At 42.4% G+C, this 15,719-nt stretch overlaps 2 pseudogenes; both read right to left on the minus strand.

The window, feature by feature from the left end:
- Positions 1 to 1,188: 1,188 nt before the first annotated feature.
- LOC147114313 (protocadherin alpha-C2 pseudogene) lies at positions 1,189 to 3,591 on the minus strand (annotated as a pseudogene).
- Positions 3,592 to 5,495: 1,904 nt separating this feature from the next.
- On the minus strand, positions 5,496 to 13,202 carry LOC147114314 (protocadherin alpha-C2 pseudogene; annotated as a pseudogene).
- Between the last annotated feature and the right edge of the window lie 2,517 nt (positions 13,203 to 15,719).

Below are 15,719 nucleotides of genomic sequence, written 5' to 3' on the forward strand. Positions count from 1 at the left end.
TAACCAATACTGCCACCCACCTCCTTTCTTTCCTCCACTATCTTTCCTGAACACCTTATACCCAGGATTTTTTTAATGCAATCCTGCCCTTTTTTAAGCCAGGTCTCTGTAATCACCACAACACCATATTCCCACGTGGTTATTTGCACCTGCAGCTCACCAACCTCATTTACCCTGCTTCGTGCGTTTAACATGCACTGTAAACCTGTATTAGATCTTCTTCTATGTTCTCTAAGCCTGACCCCACCTAATACCTCACTATTTCTTACTCTAGTGCTATTATTCTCACACCATCCTTTGAACACTATGTTTCTTCTTTCTAATGCTACATCCTGGTGCCCACCCCCTTGCCAAATTAGTTTAAACCTTCCCCAACAAAAGTAGCAAACAGACCTTTCCCCCACCCAACCCCCGCATCCCCACGAGGATATTTGTTCCGGCTCTCTTGAGGGGCAACACGTCTGGCCTGTACAGGTTCCACCTCCCCCAGAACCGCTCCCCATATCCCAGGAATTTGAAGCCCACCCTCCTGCTCCATCTCTCCCGCCACACAATCATCTCTTCTATCCTCCAATTTCTATACTCACTAGCTCTTGGCACAGGGAGTAATCCGGAGATTACTACATTTGGTGTCCTACTTTATAATCTCTTTCCTAGGTCCCTAAAATCTGGCTGCAGCACCTCATCCTTTGTTTACCTATGTCATTGGTACCGATATGGAGCACAACCTCTGATCACACTCCACCCCCCACCCCCCCACCCCCGCCTCAGAATGTTCTGAAGCCGTGCAGTGATATCCTTGACCTGGCACGAGGGAGGCAACATACCATCCTGGAATCGCGTCTGTTCCCCTAACTATCGAATCCCCTTCCACTGTTGTCTTCCCGATTTACCTCCTCCCCTCCCCCTGTACAGCTGAGCCGAGGTGGTGCCCTTGGTTCTGGTTGAACTCCCCTGAGGACCTGGAAACCGGTAAGTTCTTCAAGGTATAGTAAAGTAGGTATTACGCAGGAAATAACAATGGGAACAAATTTGCAGACATCGCTATAATTTTCATCACGGTATGCCTCATCTGCTGAGGTGAATGATTAACATACAAGAAACTCACTCTTGACACGAATGAGAAAAATATCAGTTCCTCTGGGAAGCACATTACCCATCATTCGCATTAAAAGTTTCCTGTCCAAATTAATTCCTCACACCGGTGTCATCTACACTAATATCACTCATAGGTAACGTAGGATGGCAAGCCTTCAGAAACAAAAAATCACTCCTGGATGATTCCGGCGATAAGCAAACCGTGTAACGATAAGTGTCGGGAACAGGGAGCGTCTGACCAGCTCCATAATAATTTAAAGATTGGTTCGGTGCAGATCTCCGACTAAAGACATCATTAGAATCCCTCTGCCTGCAACAACAGTAAATTGCAGGGCTGTGGTAACGCACGTTATTTCGGTCTTGTGTACGCTTAAGGGCGACCAGCATAAGGATGGTTATCAGAAATAAAAAGCTCGTTGATCCAAAAATTATTATTAAATATATATTTGGATCCGAGAAATATTTAGCCTGCCTGGGATGGTCGATATGTTCAGATGGGTTTTTAGTAATGTTCGCAGGAACTGAAAAGAGCATTGTGATCGTGCTTGACAGATTCGGTTGTCCATTGTCCTTCACCAAGACCACCACTCTTTGTGTGGTGGCGTCTTGTTCCGAAAAGCTTCGGGTTGTTCTGATTTCTCCAGAGTGAAGACCCACAGTGAAGAGGCTTCGATCAGTGGTCTCAATCAGTTCGTAGGTAAGCCGTGCGTTTTGACCAGAATCTGCATCATTAGCCAATACCCTGGTGACCAAGTATCCAGGATACGTTGAGTGCGGCACAATCTCCACTGCCGCTGAACTGTTCCACGTTAATGGTGAAATAATAAGCGGAGCATTGTCATTTTGATCTAATATAACAATGCTCACCATAGCAGTGCTGCTCAGTGGCGGATATCCAGCATCCTGAGCTTGAACTTTGACCTGGAAATTCTTAATTTGTTCATAGTCAAAGGAGCGCAGCGCGTAAATGCTCCCACTTTTCGAGTTAATAGTAAAGTAAGCAGGCGCAGGCACGCCTTGTATCTGATTCTCCAGAATAGAATAGGAGATGTCTCCATTCTGGTCCAAATCAGGATCCAGAGCGGTAACAGAAAAAATAGACTCACCAGGATTACTGTTCTCCATCAAGTAAACATTATATGATGACTGTGTAAACCGCGGGACATTGTCATTTATATCAGAGACAGAAAAGACGACGGTCTCATTCGTGGAAAGAGCGGGTGTCCCAGAATCCCAAGCTGAAATGGATATATTGTACTGTGAAGTAATTTCACGATCCAGGACATCAGACGTTACCAACTTGTAGTTATTCCTCACAGTCGTTTGGAGTTTAAATGGCACATTGTTTGGAATCTGACATCGAACGTGCCCGTTTTCCCCGGAATCTCGATCCGTTACATTGATTACAGCGATCAGAGTACCTGGTGTTGCATCCTCTGGCACCATTTTGGTTACTGAGGTCAGCTTTATCTCGGGGGCGTTATCATTCACGTCAATTATAGTGACCAGAACGTTGGAATGTCCCGCGTTTGGAGCGCTGTCCACAGCCTGTACCTCAAGCTCATACACGTCTGATTTTTCATAATCCAGTAAACCTTGAACTCTGATCTCTCCCGTTTTCAAGTCCAAATTGAACAACTGCCGCACACTTTGCGATACATAATTGCTGAATGAATAATTGAACTCAGCGTTTATACCTTCGTCTAAATCAGTTGCGGTGAGTTTCATCACCAAGGTACCCTTGCCTGCGTTTTCTAACACACTGGTCCTGTATATTTCATGATCGAAAACAGGCGCATTATCATTGACGTCTGTTACAGTAATGATAATCTGAGCTGTGCCAGTCCTGTGCGGGATCCCACCATCAACGGCTGTCAATATCAGTTCAAAGGATGATTGTTGTTCGCGGTCTAAGCTTTTCTCCAACAACAATACAGCGTATTTTTTACCATCGTTCCTTTTCCGCATTTTGAGGCCGAAATTTTCATTTGAATTAATGTGATAGGTGCTGATAGTGTTTGTACCCACGTCCGGGTCGTGCGCGCTCTCGAGAGAAAAGCGCGCTCCTGGTGCAACTGACTCAGCGACCTGCAATGACAACCTATTTTTCGGGAAAATTGGTGAGTTGTCATTTACATCTAATATCTCCACATTAATAGGAAACACTTCGAAAGGATTTTCGACCGCTAGTTCCAAAGATATGGAACATGTAGAGCTTTCCATACAAAGCTGTTCCCTGTCGATTCTATCATTCACAAGTAAAATCCCATTGTCCACATTTACGTCGAAATATTGTTTTCCGTCATGAGGGAGGAGCTGAAACTTCCGAGCTGTTAATTCCCCAACGCTTATCCTTAAATCTTCTGCGATGTTTCCCACAAAGGCACCAATCTCCAGTTCCTCGGGAATAGAGTAGCGAATCTCTCCGAAAACCAGGTCCGAGACACAAAGCAGGAACATGAAATACGCCCCGCTGCCGAGTGCACACGCCATTACTCTGGATTTTATTCTACCTATATCAGGATTTCTGACAATCGTTTCAATCCCCGCGTTATCTCACCACAAAATTCGTAATTTCTTCCCTGTAATGCCGATATTAAACACAGAAATGCTCAAGCGCGGCCTGAGCGATCCTTCTAAATACGGCTGTACCGCATAAACGCAGGCACTCTGTCCCTTTCCTTCGATTCTTGTGTGGATTTGATGAAGAGGGTGGGTGTAGATCTCTCACAGCCTCTCTGCTTCTTATTGGTAGACAGCGACACAAAGAGCCTCAACCAATAACTGCACCCTCCTTTTCTTAAAGCGGCCTTGTTTCTTAAATTATTTATGATGCAGTATTATATTTAAAAGTGTTCAATAAAAATCCCGGACATGTATTTGTTAATCATATTTTTATATTGTTATTTATTTAAGGAAATATGTGTATTAGATTAGATATGTGCAGTTTAATGTAAGTAAATAACAATTATTGGACTGCTAGAAAGTCAAAGTAAATACACCTTTCCCCACACAGACCCCGGTCAGACATGTGTTTATGAACATTTACTCTTAATGTTTGTTAGATATAAAGTTTTCAAAAAACATTTTTCAAATCAATCTGGAAGTGTCCTCTCTCGTTTAATAGACATTCACATGTTATATCCTTCTACCATGTTACCGGATGGCATTGTTGAATTCCAAGCGTACAGAAGGAACTGATCTCTGCTGCGGGACATGTCTTATTATGTCCTATGTATGGAGAAAATGTGATTCGGAATGTTGGTACTTTGAATGCAAAATATATCTTTCCGTCTCTTTTTATATTAATACATGACACATTTATATCAAAATTGCTGGTATGCCCGAACAACATTTCAAATGTAAATTATGCATGGTCTTGGTGGATGGACAGCTTTTGCAGGTTCCATCAGAAGAGCAACAGGAACGCCTTACTTTCAAATTTTGTTTTTGCAAAGGCCCGGTTCGCGGCTTGAACGGAAATAACTCTGCAGCTATCTATTCTATACTTCAGCTGGGTGTGTGTAATGTAGGAACGCATTATTTTGACTGGAAGCGTTACTTATTAGGCAGTGGCAACATTTTACCCTCAGCACATTGAGGACAAGAACTGAGAAACGATCATGAGCTATGCAGACTGAGCTGCCCTCTGCTGGAAATGAGGGAGACGTAATGCTTTCTACGTTTCGAGAACAACATTGCTAATCCTATGCAAGAAAATCCAAAATCAAATGCCTTTTCAACTGTTCAAATGTTATTGTAATAATAAACGCCATGAGGCTGAGTGAAAAATTATGAGACGTTACGTTCTTCTTCTCAATTTTGAAAAGAAAGGGCACGGTTAAACATTCAGTAATTTTCAAAACCGTTATCAAGTATCAAACAGCTGGTAAGCTACCAAACTCCACGCTGTAAATAAGTTTGCATGTGGGCAACAAAGGTCACAGAGTACTGATTATTTTCAACAATAAGGACATATTTAACGTTTTCTTCATCAAATAACGCTTTTTTCACGAACAGGTTTAAAAAAATGTTCTCCTGCAGTAGCAAAATTAAGTTTAATCGTAGAATTCGGGCAATCAATTATTATCATATATCTCTCAAAATTACGAAGATGCAACGTAAAATTAAGTTTGCTCTTTATTTAGTTAAAAGATAAGAGAATTTCAAATGTCAATAAAAACGTCAGTCAGCGCTCGTGGTGAGAGAGCTTCGCACTTCGGCTGAAGGTGATTGCATTGAAATAATCACAGAATTAAAGTTTGCGCCATGCAACAGGCGCGAATACAGTTATAATAAAGGACGCCGCCACAAACAGCATGCGCGAAGCAGGTCACGTCGGTGTGAAATATCCCCGTTCTCATTGAATAGAAGGAAAAAAAAGGCACGAACACCAGTCAGACGGCAGCACCTTTATTAAAAAAAAACAAGTAAATGCAAAGTGCAAGTGAAACCTACTTCCCAAACATTAGATTCTTGAAGGAATGACATTTCAGGGATATGGGGAAAGAGCTGGGGTTTGGAACTAACTGGGTTGCTCTTCGAAAGAGCTGGTGTAGGTACGATGGGCGAATGACCTTCTTCGGTGCTGTACTATGCTATGATTCTATGATTTTATAATGGTACCAGGGATGAAATACTTCAGTTATCTTGAGAGATTAGAGAAACTAGGGTTGTTCTTCTTAGAGCAGACAACGTTACGGGGATATTAGATAGATAGCTATTAGATAGAGGTGTCCAGAATAATGCAGGGTTATGATAGAGCAAATGAGAAGAAATTGTCCCAGTTTCAGTTGGGACCATAGCCAGAGGACACAGATTTCAGGTAATTGGTAAAAGAACCCGAGGCTATATGAGGAAAGTGTTTGTGTTACACCACGAGTTGTTACGATGCGGAACTGACTGCCTGAAAGCGTGGTGGAAGCAGAGTCAATAATAACTTTCAAAAGGGAATTGGATAAATATTTGATTGAGGAAATGTAATAAGGCTGTTGGGCATAGCAGGGGAGTGGAGCTGGTACAGGCAGGATGGGCAGAATGGTCTTCCTTTGTGCTGTATCGTTCTATAACTTTATGTTTATATGACACATTCCTTTTCAACTAGTTTCAAATGTATGTTGACACACCCATCCTTGGATTTATGAGCGAAAACGAAAAGAAGGAGAGCAGGTTAATAGACTGATCCAAGTATGTCGACATTTATATTTACTTCATTTAACTTTTCTGTTCACATATCAAATGACTGCTAAACATTCTGTTAAAATTCCCCTGACCAGATCACGATAACTACATGCGCGTAACATGCACAGATAACATAATTTTGGGCGAACGTGACCTGATAAAAGAAGCATAGCAATTGGCATACAAGCCTACAGCTCTCACGGCAACATTAGTGTTGAATTTATGGACCGATGGGTCGTGGTCCTGAACTTGACCGGTTAACCTTCAAGTGGTTGATTATTAAATGAAGGCTGTTTTCAACGTAGCTTGATACGAAAATGAACGCACAACAAACTTCACTTTATTTGCCCACGACAGAATCACAGGACTAGGGAGTCAAGATTCTATCTGTTTAAAGCAGAAGACGACCAATAGAAGTAACAGGATAAAAGGATAATTGTTCTCTTCTGCACTATTTCAATACACGTGAATATTGCTGTGTTATCATTTATATTAATAAATTGCTAAACAGTTAAGATGAAATGCTGTTTTAAGTACAGAGATCCTTCTCGTTACTCTACGTCCAAGGGTTTCTAGAGACATTAAAGTTAAAAAGCAATGTTATTTGTGGCCTTGCTTGAGCTGGTCTCTTTAAACTTAAATTTCGACTTTTATTACGTAAAGATAAACTTGGCAGGACAGTGTCAGTGCTGATATATTCCCATTATGTTCTGTAATGGCACTGTGGAGGTGCATATAGTGGATTATGCGGATTCTATTACTGACGAGATAAAGTGGCATACGGCTGTCAAAGCATACTCGAAAAATGATTCAATACATTTTCCAGAAAATATCTACAGGAGGATTGTGTGTATATCTGTCGAACTGTGTGTGCACAATAGTTCGTGAGAAAACGTCTGCCTAACACGCATTCCATCCGAAAACAAATACCTCTGCTCAGTTTGGCATGCTGATTGCTACAACAAGCATTGGGTGAAAGCTGTTGGAATATGGCGAAAGTCCAACTGGCTCAGTAATGTTTTTCAGGAAAAATAAATTGTTGCCCGTACCAGCCTGCCCTACATGTGACTCAATACCAGTAATGTGGTTCACTCTTCATACCCGCTCCCACTCCCTCCACCCCCGGCACACAATGGCTGCACTGTATACTATCTACAGGTTGCACTGCAGCAACTCGCCCTTGCTACGTCGTCAGCACCTCCCAAAACTTCGACGTCCACGACCTAGAGCAACAGGAGCAGCAGGCGCATGGGAACGCCATTACGTCCAAATACCCGTCCAAGTCACCTACCATCCCGACTTCGAAATTAATCGCACTTCCTTCATGGTCGCTGGGTCAAAATTTTGGAACTAACTACCTAACAGCCCCGGGGAAGTACCTTCACCCCATGGACTACAGCGGGTCAAGAATAAGGCTCACCACCACTGTATCATGGGCTGCTAGGAATCGGCAATAACTGCTGATCTTATTGTTGGTGATCAGATGCTCAGAATGAATTTTTAAAAAACGCGGGCAAGGGGGCTAGGGAAGAGCATAAGAACATACATAGGAGCAGGAATAGACCACTTGGCCCCTCGAGCCTGCTCCGCCATTCAATAAGATCATGGCTGATCTTGGGCTCAAAGACAGTTCCCCACCCACTCCACATAACCTTTCCCTCCCTTATCTTGCAAAAATGTGTCTATCTTCATCTTCAATGTATTTAATGACCCAGTCTCCACAGCTCTTTGGGGCAGAGAATTCCACAGATTTACGACCTCTGAGAGAAGAAATTCCTCCTCATCTCAGTTGAAAAAGGGCGACCCTTTATTCTAAAACTGTGCCCCCACGTTCTAGATTTCCCCACGAGGGGAAACATCCTCTCTGCATGTACCGTGTTGTGCCCCCTCAGTATCTTATATGTTTCAATAAGATCACCTCTCATTCAAACAGGAGGGTAGATTATTATCTAAATGGCAATAGATTGGGAGATGGGGAAGTGCAGAGGGACCTGGGTGTTCTTGTGCACCAGTCACTGAAGGAGAGCATGCAGGTGCAACAGGCGATTAAGAAGGCAAATGGTATGTTGGCCTTCATATCAAGGGGGTTCGAGTATAGGAATAGGGATACCTTACTACAGCTGTACAAGGTGCTGGTGAGACCGCATCTGGAGTATTGTGTACAGTTTTGGTCGCCCCATCTGCGGAAGGATGTTCTTGCCATGGAAAGAGTGCAACGGCGATTCACCAGGCTGATACCTGGAATGGCAGGAATGACCTACGAAGAGAGATTAAATAGTTTGGGCTTGTACTCACTGGAGTTTAGAAGATTGAGAGGGGATCTCATCGAAACATATAAAATTATGGCAGGCCTGGACAGGCTGAATTCAGAGAGAATGTTTCCAATGGCCGGGGAGCACAGAACCAGGGGCCACAGTCTAAAAATAGCGGGCAAATCATTTAAAACAGAGATGAGGAAGAATTTCTTCACTCAAAGAGTGGTGAGCCTGTGGAATTCCCTGCCACAGAGGGCTGTGAAGGCTAATTCAATAAATATTTTCAAGAGAGAATTGGATATATTTCTGAAGGCTAAGGGGATTAAGGGTTACGGAGAAAAGGCGGGGACGGGGTACTGAACTGATAAGATCAGCTATGATCTCAGACGAAGATCAGCCATGATCTCATTGAATGGCGGAGCAGGCTCGAAGGGCCGAATGGCCTACTCCTGTTCCTATCTCTATGTTTCTATGTTTCTATGTTTCTAAATTCCAAAGAGTATCGGCCCAGCCTGCTCAAACTTTCCTCATATGTCAACCCCCTCATCTCTGGAAATAACCTAGTGAATCGTCTCTGAACTGCCCCAATGCAAGTATAACCTTCTTTAAATAAGGAGACCAAAACTATACGGAGTACTCATGGTGTGGTCTCAACAATACCCTTACAGTTATGGCATGACTTCCCTGCTTTTATACTTCAAACCCTTTGAAATAAAGGCCAACATTCCATTTGCCTTTTTGATTACTTGTTGTACCTGCATGCTAACCTTTTGTGTTTCATGCACAAAAAACCCCAGATCCCTCTAAAATGTAGCATTTTGTAATCTCTCTCCATTTAAATAATAATTAGTTTTTTTATTTTTCCTTCCAAAGTGTACAACCTCGCACTCTCCCACATTATACTCCATCTGCCAAATGTTTGCCCACTCACTTAGCCTGTCTATATCCCTTTGCAGGTTATTTGAGTCCTCTGCACAACTTGCTTTCCTACCCATCTTTGTATCCTCTGCAAACTTGGCTACATTACACTCGGTCCCTTCATCCAAGTCATTAATGTAGATTGTAAATAGTTGAGGCCCCAGCACCAATCCCTGTGGCACCCCCTAGTTACCGTTTGCCAACCAGAAAATGACCCATTTATCCCAACTCTCTGCTTTTTGTTAGTTAGCCAATTCTCTATCCATGCTAATATATTACCCCCAATTACGTGAGCTCTTATCTTATGCAGTAACCTTTTATGTGGCACCTTATCGAATGACTTCTGGAAATCCAAATACACCACATCCACTGGGTCACCTTTATCCAGCCTGCTCGTTACCTCCTCAAAGAACTCCAGCAAGTTTCATAAACCAATGCTGACTCTGCTTGACTGAAGTATGATTTTCCAAATGCCCTGCTACTGCTTCCTTAATGAAGGACTCCAGCATTTTCCCAACGACAGAAAATAGGGTCCTGCCATGCCTGTGACGCCCACATCCCCTGAAGCAATATAAATATTCTCGTCTCTCTTCGAATTTAATCCCTATTTTATATAACCAACGATCTGCTCTTTCTCTCGAAAGATTCCAAGCCAGCTCAATATATTTAACATTAGAAAGATAGCGCAATGTTTTAAGGGGAGGATATTTGATTTAAAAAATTTCAAACGTTTCACACAAGCAACAGCGAAAGCAACGATATCAAAGTAGCACAAATACTCTGCAAAATAAATATCACTGCTCCATAGAAGAACTGTTTCTCTCACGGTGATTTTAAAAGGTGTCGATATCAACTTTTCCGTAGTTCAACTGAACAGATTAAATATCTAAATAACTCAGTATCTATTCTAAAGTTAGTAACTTTCCATAAAATGGCATTAAGAGAAGGCATCTCTAATAGATTTGTCACTCCATACAAATAGCTAAGCTGTGCCATTCATCTGCAAATCGATATATCTAACTCCCTCTCTCTTTCGCTGTGAGTGTGTGTGTACATATATAAACACGCGACTCGTAAAAGTGAAAGCACATCAATTGCAGTACAAATGTTCTACCTAAATTAGCTGCCTGTGTCACGAACGTTGATATCATCGAGAGGCAAGGTCGGATGGCACGGTTTTAAAAACAGGAAATCACTCTTAGACGATTCGGGAGAGAGACAAACAGTGTAATTATACGATTCCCGAATAGGGAGCGTCTGACCAGCGTCGGTGTAATTTAAAGTTGCTTTTGGCACGGGCCTCCGATTAAAGGTATCAGCTGAACTCCTCTGTCTGCAGCAACAGAATCTGGACGTGTAACCGTAAATATTTCTGTCTTGTTCACACTTCAGGGTGACCAGAAAAAGTATTATTAATAGAAATACACAGGAAGTTGACCCTAAAGCTATGATTAACATCAAATTTAAATCTGAAAATAATTCAGGATTTCTAGGCTTGTTTCTTCGCTCAGAGAAATTTTCAGTAACGTTAGCTTGGATTGAAAGGAGAACTGTGACCGTACTGGAGAGGCTCGGCTGCCCATTATCCTTCACCAAAATTACAAGTTTCTGTGTTAGGGCATCTTGGTCTCTAAAGCTTGGAGTTGTTCTGATTTCTCCAGAGAGAGGTCCCACACTAAAAATGCTGCGATCTGTAGCTTCTATTAGCCGGTAGGAAAGTCGTGCGTTCTGTCCGGAATCTGCATCTGTAGCAATTATCTTGGTGACCAAGTATCCTGGATCTGCTGACTGCGGTACAATCTCCACCGCCGCTGAACTGTTCCGCTTTAAAGGTGAAACAATGACCGGAGCATTGTCATTTTGGTCCAAGATAATAACATTCACGGTGGCAGTGCTGCTCAGTGGGGGCGATCCAGCATCTTGAGCTTGAATTTTGATCTGGAAATTCTTCAGTTTTTCATAGTCAAAAGAGCGCAGCGCGTAAATACGCCCACTTTCCGAGTTAACAGAAAGGTCCCCAGACGCATCGTGTATGTGACTCTCCAAAAGCGAATATGAGATCTCGCTATTCTTGTCCAAATCAGGATCCAAAGCGGTAACTGCAAATATCGATGCACCCGGAGTATTGTTTTCCATCAGGAACACATTATATGACGATTCTGTAAACCGTGGAGCATTATCATTTATATCAGAAACCGAAATATGGATGGCTTTATTTGTGGAAAGAGGGGGCGACCCGGCATCCCTGGCAGAAATAGAAATGTTGTATAGCGGAGTGGTTTCGCGATCCAGTGCATCGCTTGTTATCAACTTATACTGGTTATTCAAAGACTTTTGAAGTTTAAACGGGATATTCGCAGGCACTCGACACTGTACTTGTCCGTTTTCACCAGAATCGCGATCCATCACACTTATTATAGCGACTACAGTCCCGATAGCAGCATCTTCACGTACCTTGTTGGTTGTCGAGGTCATTTTTACCTCTGGGACGTTATCATTAACATCAATTAATCCAACAAGAACTTCGGCGCGCCCACCTAATGCGGGTACACCATTGTCCACAGCCTGCACCTCAATTTCGTAAACCTTTTTCTCTTCAAAGTCCAGTGGTCCTTCAACTCTGATCTGTCCAGTTTCTGGGTCCAACTTGAACAACGCCCGAACCTTTTGAGAAACGTGGCTAGTTATCGAGTATTCTACCTCGCCATTTGATCCTTCGTCTAAATCAGCAGCATTTATTGTCACCACCAAGGTACCTTTAGGTGCGTTCTCTATCACGTTAACCCTATATATTTGATGATCGAATACGGGCGCATTATCATTTACATCCAGTACAGTGATCATGATTTCTGCTGTGCCAGATTTGTGGGGAACCCCACCGTCAATGGCCGTCAGCGTCAGTTGAAATGTCGACTGTTGCTCGCGGTCTAAGGATTTTTCTAATATCAACTCTGCAATTTTACTGCCATCGCTTCTGCTATGGATTTTCAGGCCAAAGTGCTGGTTTGTGCTGATCTGATAAGTACTGACTGTATTTGTACCAACGTCTGCATCATGCGCGCTCTCGAGAGCGAAGAGCGCTCCCGCTGCCGTTAACTCAGAGACTTGAAAATAATATCTGTTTTTAGTAAAACTGGGCGAGTTATCATTTACATCCAATATCTCCACGTCAACGCGATGCATTTCCAAAGGATTTTCTAACGCTACATCATAAGAAACAGAACAGGTCGAGCTTTGTCTACAGAGTATTTCCCTGTCGATTCTCTCATTCACAACTAAAATACCACTCTCCATGTTTACCTTCAATAAATGCATTCCGTCATCAGAGACCAGCCTAAATTTGCGAGCTCTCATTTCCCGAATGCTCAGGGCTAAAACCTCGGCGATATTCCCAACGAAGGCACCGCGCTCCAGTTCTTCAGGAATCGAGTATTGAATTTGTCCGAAAACTAGGCCCCAGGCACACATGAGGACAATTAAAGACAACCGGTGGCTAAGTGCCTTCGCCATTGTTCTGGATCGCATCAGTTTATAACCGTACGAAAATTTCCGGCAGTGTCTTTGTCTTATCTTGGTCGCTGTACAATCAAATACGATGTCTGTTGCGTGAAAATGCCGATCTTAAACTGATAAATGTAAAATCTCGAACTGAGCGGTCCTTCTAAACATGACTCGACGGTTTAAACGCAGGCAGCGTCTGCCTTGCACTTTGCTTCTGCTCTGTGTTTAGTAATAATGGAGGAGGAGGTGGATCTCTCGCAGCCTGTGTGTTTCTTATTGGTAGACAGCGACACAAAGAGTCCTTCCCCATAATTGCAACAAGAATTTCTTAAAGCTGAACTGCTTTCATTGACTGATAATTCCAACGAACGTCTATATTTAATACTGCGCAATCAAAATTTCCCGTTGCACTGGAAAATATTCCCAACTGTTGCTTTATAGACTTTAATTACCGGTATGTTTTAAACAATTGTTGTATTTGCAATTTGCCACTTCTAAACAATAATATTGTAATTAAATAGGAAATTAACTTTCACCCAAATGGACCCATAATTATAGCAGTGTAATTTGCATCAATCATATTAAGCAAACATTTTCATTAATATTTCTTAGAAAATAAGTTTAAATTGATTCAAAGTACAACATTTAAGGAATTGGAAATTCCGTCCAATGTTTTGTTGACTGGCGGCTTTTCTTCGGTTCTAATTGCATGACTGGGTGACGCTTATAGCATTTTCAGTGCCTCACATCTCTTCGACTGCGAAGAAAAGCATTACTGGTAGGATTGTGAATGATTTGGATCGTTGGTTCACAATTCCGATCAGACCCATGAGAAAATTAACAAGACAAAAGCACGATACTAATGCAGAAGCTGATGATATTGTTGGATTCAATTGCAATCGCCAGCCTTAAAACTCACCACAAAAATAGCCAAAGCGCTGTTGAACCTCCAGAGCGCCTTTTCCAAAAGTTGCCGCAGAATCCAGGCTCGTATATCAAGTAGCTACTGGGCAGGATTACATTTGTCTCCAAACATCTCAGGCAATTAAGGAAGAGGAAGATAAATAAACCGATGCAGGATCGAGCCGGCTGCATAAACATGCCTCTAATCCAGCATTTATTTCTAACTGCGCAAAGAGAGGCCAAAACTCGGCTGTTGTTGCAGTTGTTTAAATGTGGTATTTGTGCCCTTCTGAGGTTGAAATTGACGCATGTTACTAGGAAAACGTAGAGAAAGCTTTACTGTGAATCTGATTAGGTTATATCTGATCTCGAGTGCTTGAAGCTAGCTGCATGCATCCGAAAAGGAAATATTTCGCCTCCTCATCACTACCATTCCTGGTCTTGCTCATTTGATAGTGGAAGGAAAATGTTACTTGGACTGAGAGCATTCTATTAACACTTATCTCAGGCCTGTATCTATAGAATACAATTCTCATCTCAGAGACGTCCAGTTCCCAAAGCTTCAAATTTAAAATTCTCATTCTCATTCTCAGTCTAAATCAGCAGCATCTATTGTCACCACCAAGGTACCTTTAGGTGCGTTCTCTATTACGTTAACCCTGTATATTTATGATCGAATACAGGCGCATTATCATTTACATCCAGTACAGTGATCATGATTTCTGCTGTGCCAGATTTGTGTGGAACCCCACAGTCAATGGCCGTCAGCGTTAGTTGAAATGTCGATTGTTGCTCGCGATCTAGGGGTTTTTCTAATATCAACTCTGCAATTTTACTCCCATGGCTTCTGCTGTGGATCTTCAGGCCAAAGTGCTCGTTTGTGCTGATTTGATAAATTTTGACTGTGTTTGTACCCACATCTGCATCATATGCGCTCTCGAGAGTGAAGAGCGCTACCGCTGCCGTTAACTCAGAGACCTGAAAAAAATACCTCTTCTTCGGAGAACTGGCTGAGTTATCATTTACATCCAATAACTCCACGCCAACGCGATGCATTTCCAAAGGATTTTCTACCGCTACATCGTAAGAAGCAGAACAGTTCCAGCTTTGTATACAGACAATTTCCTAGTCGATTCGCTCGTTCACAACTAAAATGCAACTCTCCAGGGTTACCTTTAATAATTGCATTCCGTCAAAAGAGACCAGCCCAAATTTGCGAGCTGACATATCCCGAATGCTTAGGCCTAAGTCCTCGGCGATATTCCCAACGAAAGCACCGCGCTCCAGTTCTTCGGGAATCGAGTATCGAATTTGTCTGAAAACTAGGTCTCAAACACACATGAGGAAAATTACCGACGGCTGAGTGCTTTCGCCATTGTTCTGGATCGAATTAGTTTACAACATTACCAAAATTTCTGGCAGTGTCTTTGTCTTATCCTGGTCGCTGTATAATCATATACGTTGTCGGCTGCGTGAAAATGCCGATATTAAGCTGATAAATGTAAAATCTTGATCTGTGCCCTAATTCTAAACACGACTCGACGGTTTAAATGCAGGCAGCGCAACCTTGCACTTTGCTTCTGCTCTGTGTTTAGTAATAATGGAGGAGGTAGATCTCTCGCAGCCTCTCTGTTTCTTATTGGTAGACAGCGACAAAAAGAGTCCTTACCCATAACTGCAACAATAATTTCTTAAAGCGGAACTGCTTTCATTGTCTGATAATTCGAACGAACCTCTATATTTAATACTGCGCAATCAAAATTCCCCGGTGGACTGGTAAATATTCCCCAGTGTTGCTTTATAGACTTTAATCGCCGGTATGTTTGAAACAATTGCTATATTTGCAAGTTGCCACTTCTAAAC

Source organism: Somniosus microcephalus, chromosome 8 (genome assembly GCF_052327205.1).
Source record: "Somniosus microcephalus isolate GS21.2 chromosome 8, FLI_Smic_1.0, whole genome shotgun sequence".
NCBI classification, from domain to species: Eukaryota; Metazoa; Chordata; class Chondrichthyes; order Squaliformes; family Somniosidae; genus Somniosus; species Somniosus microcephalus.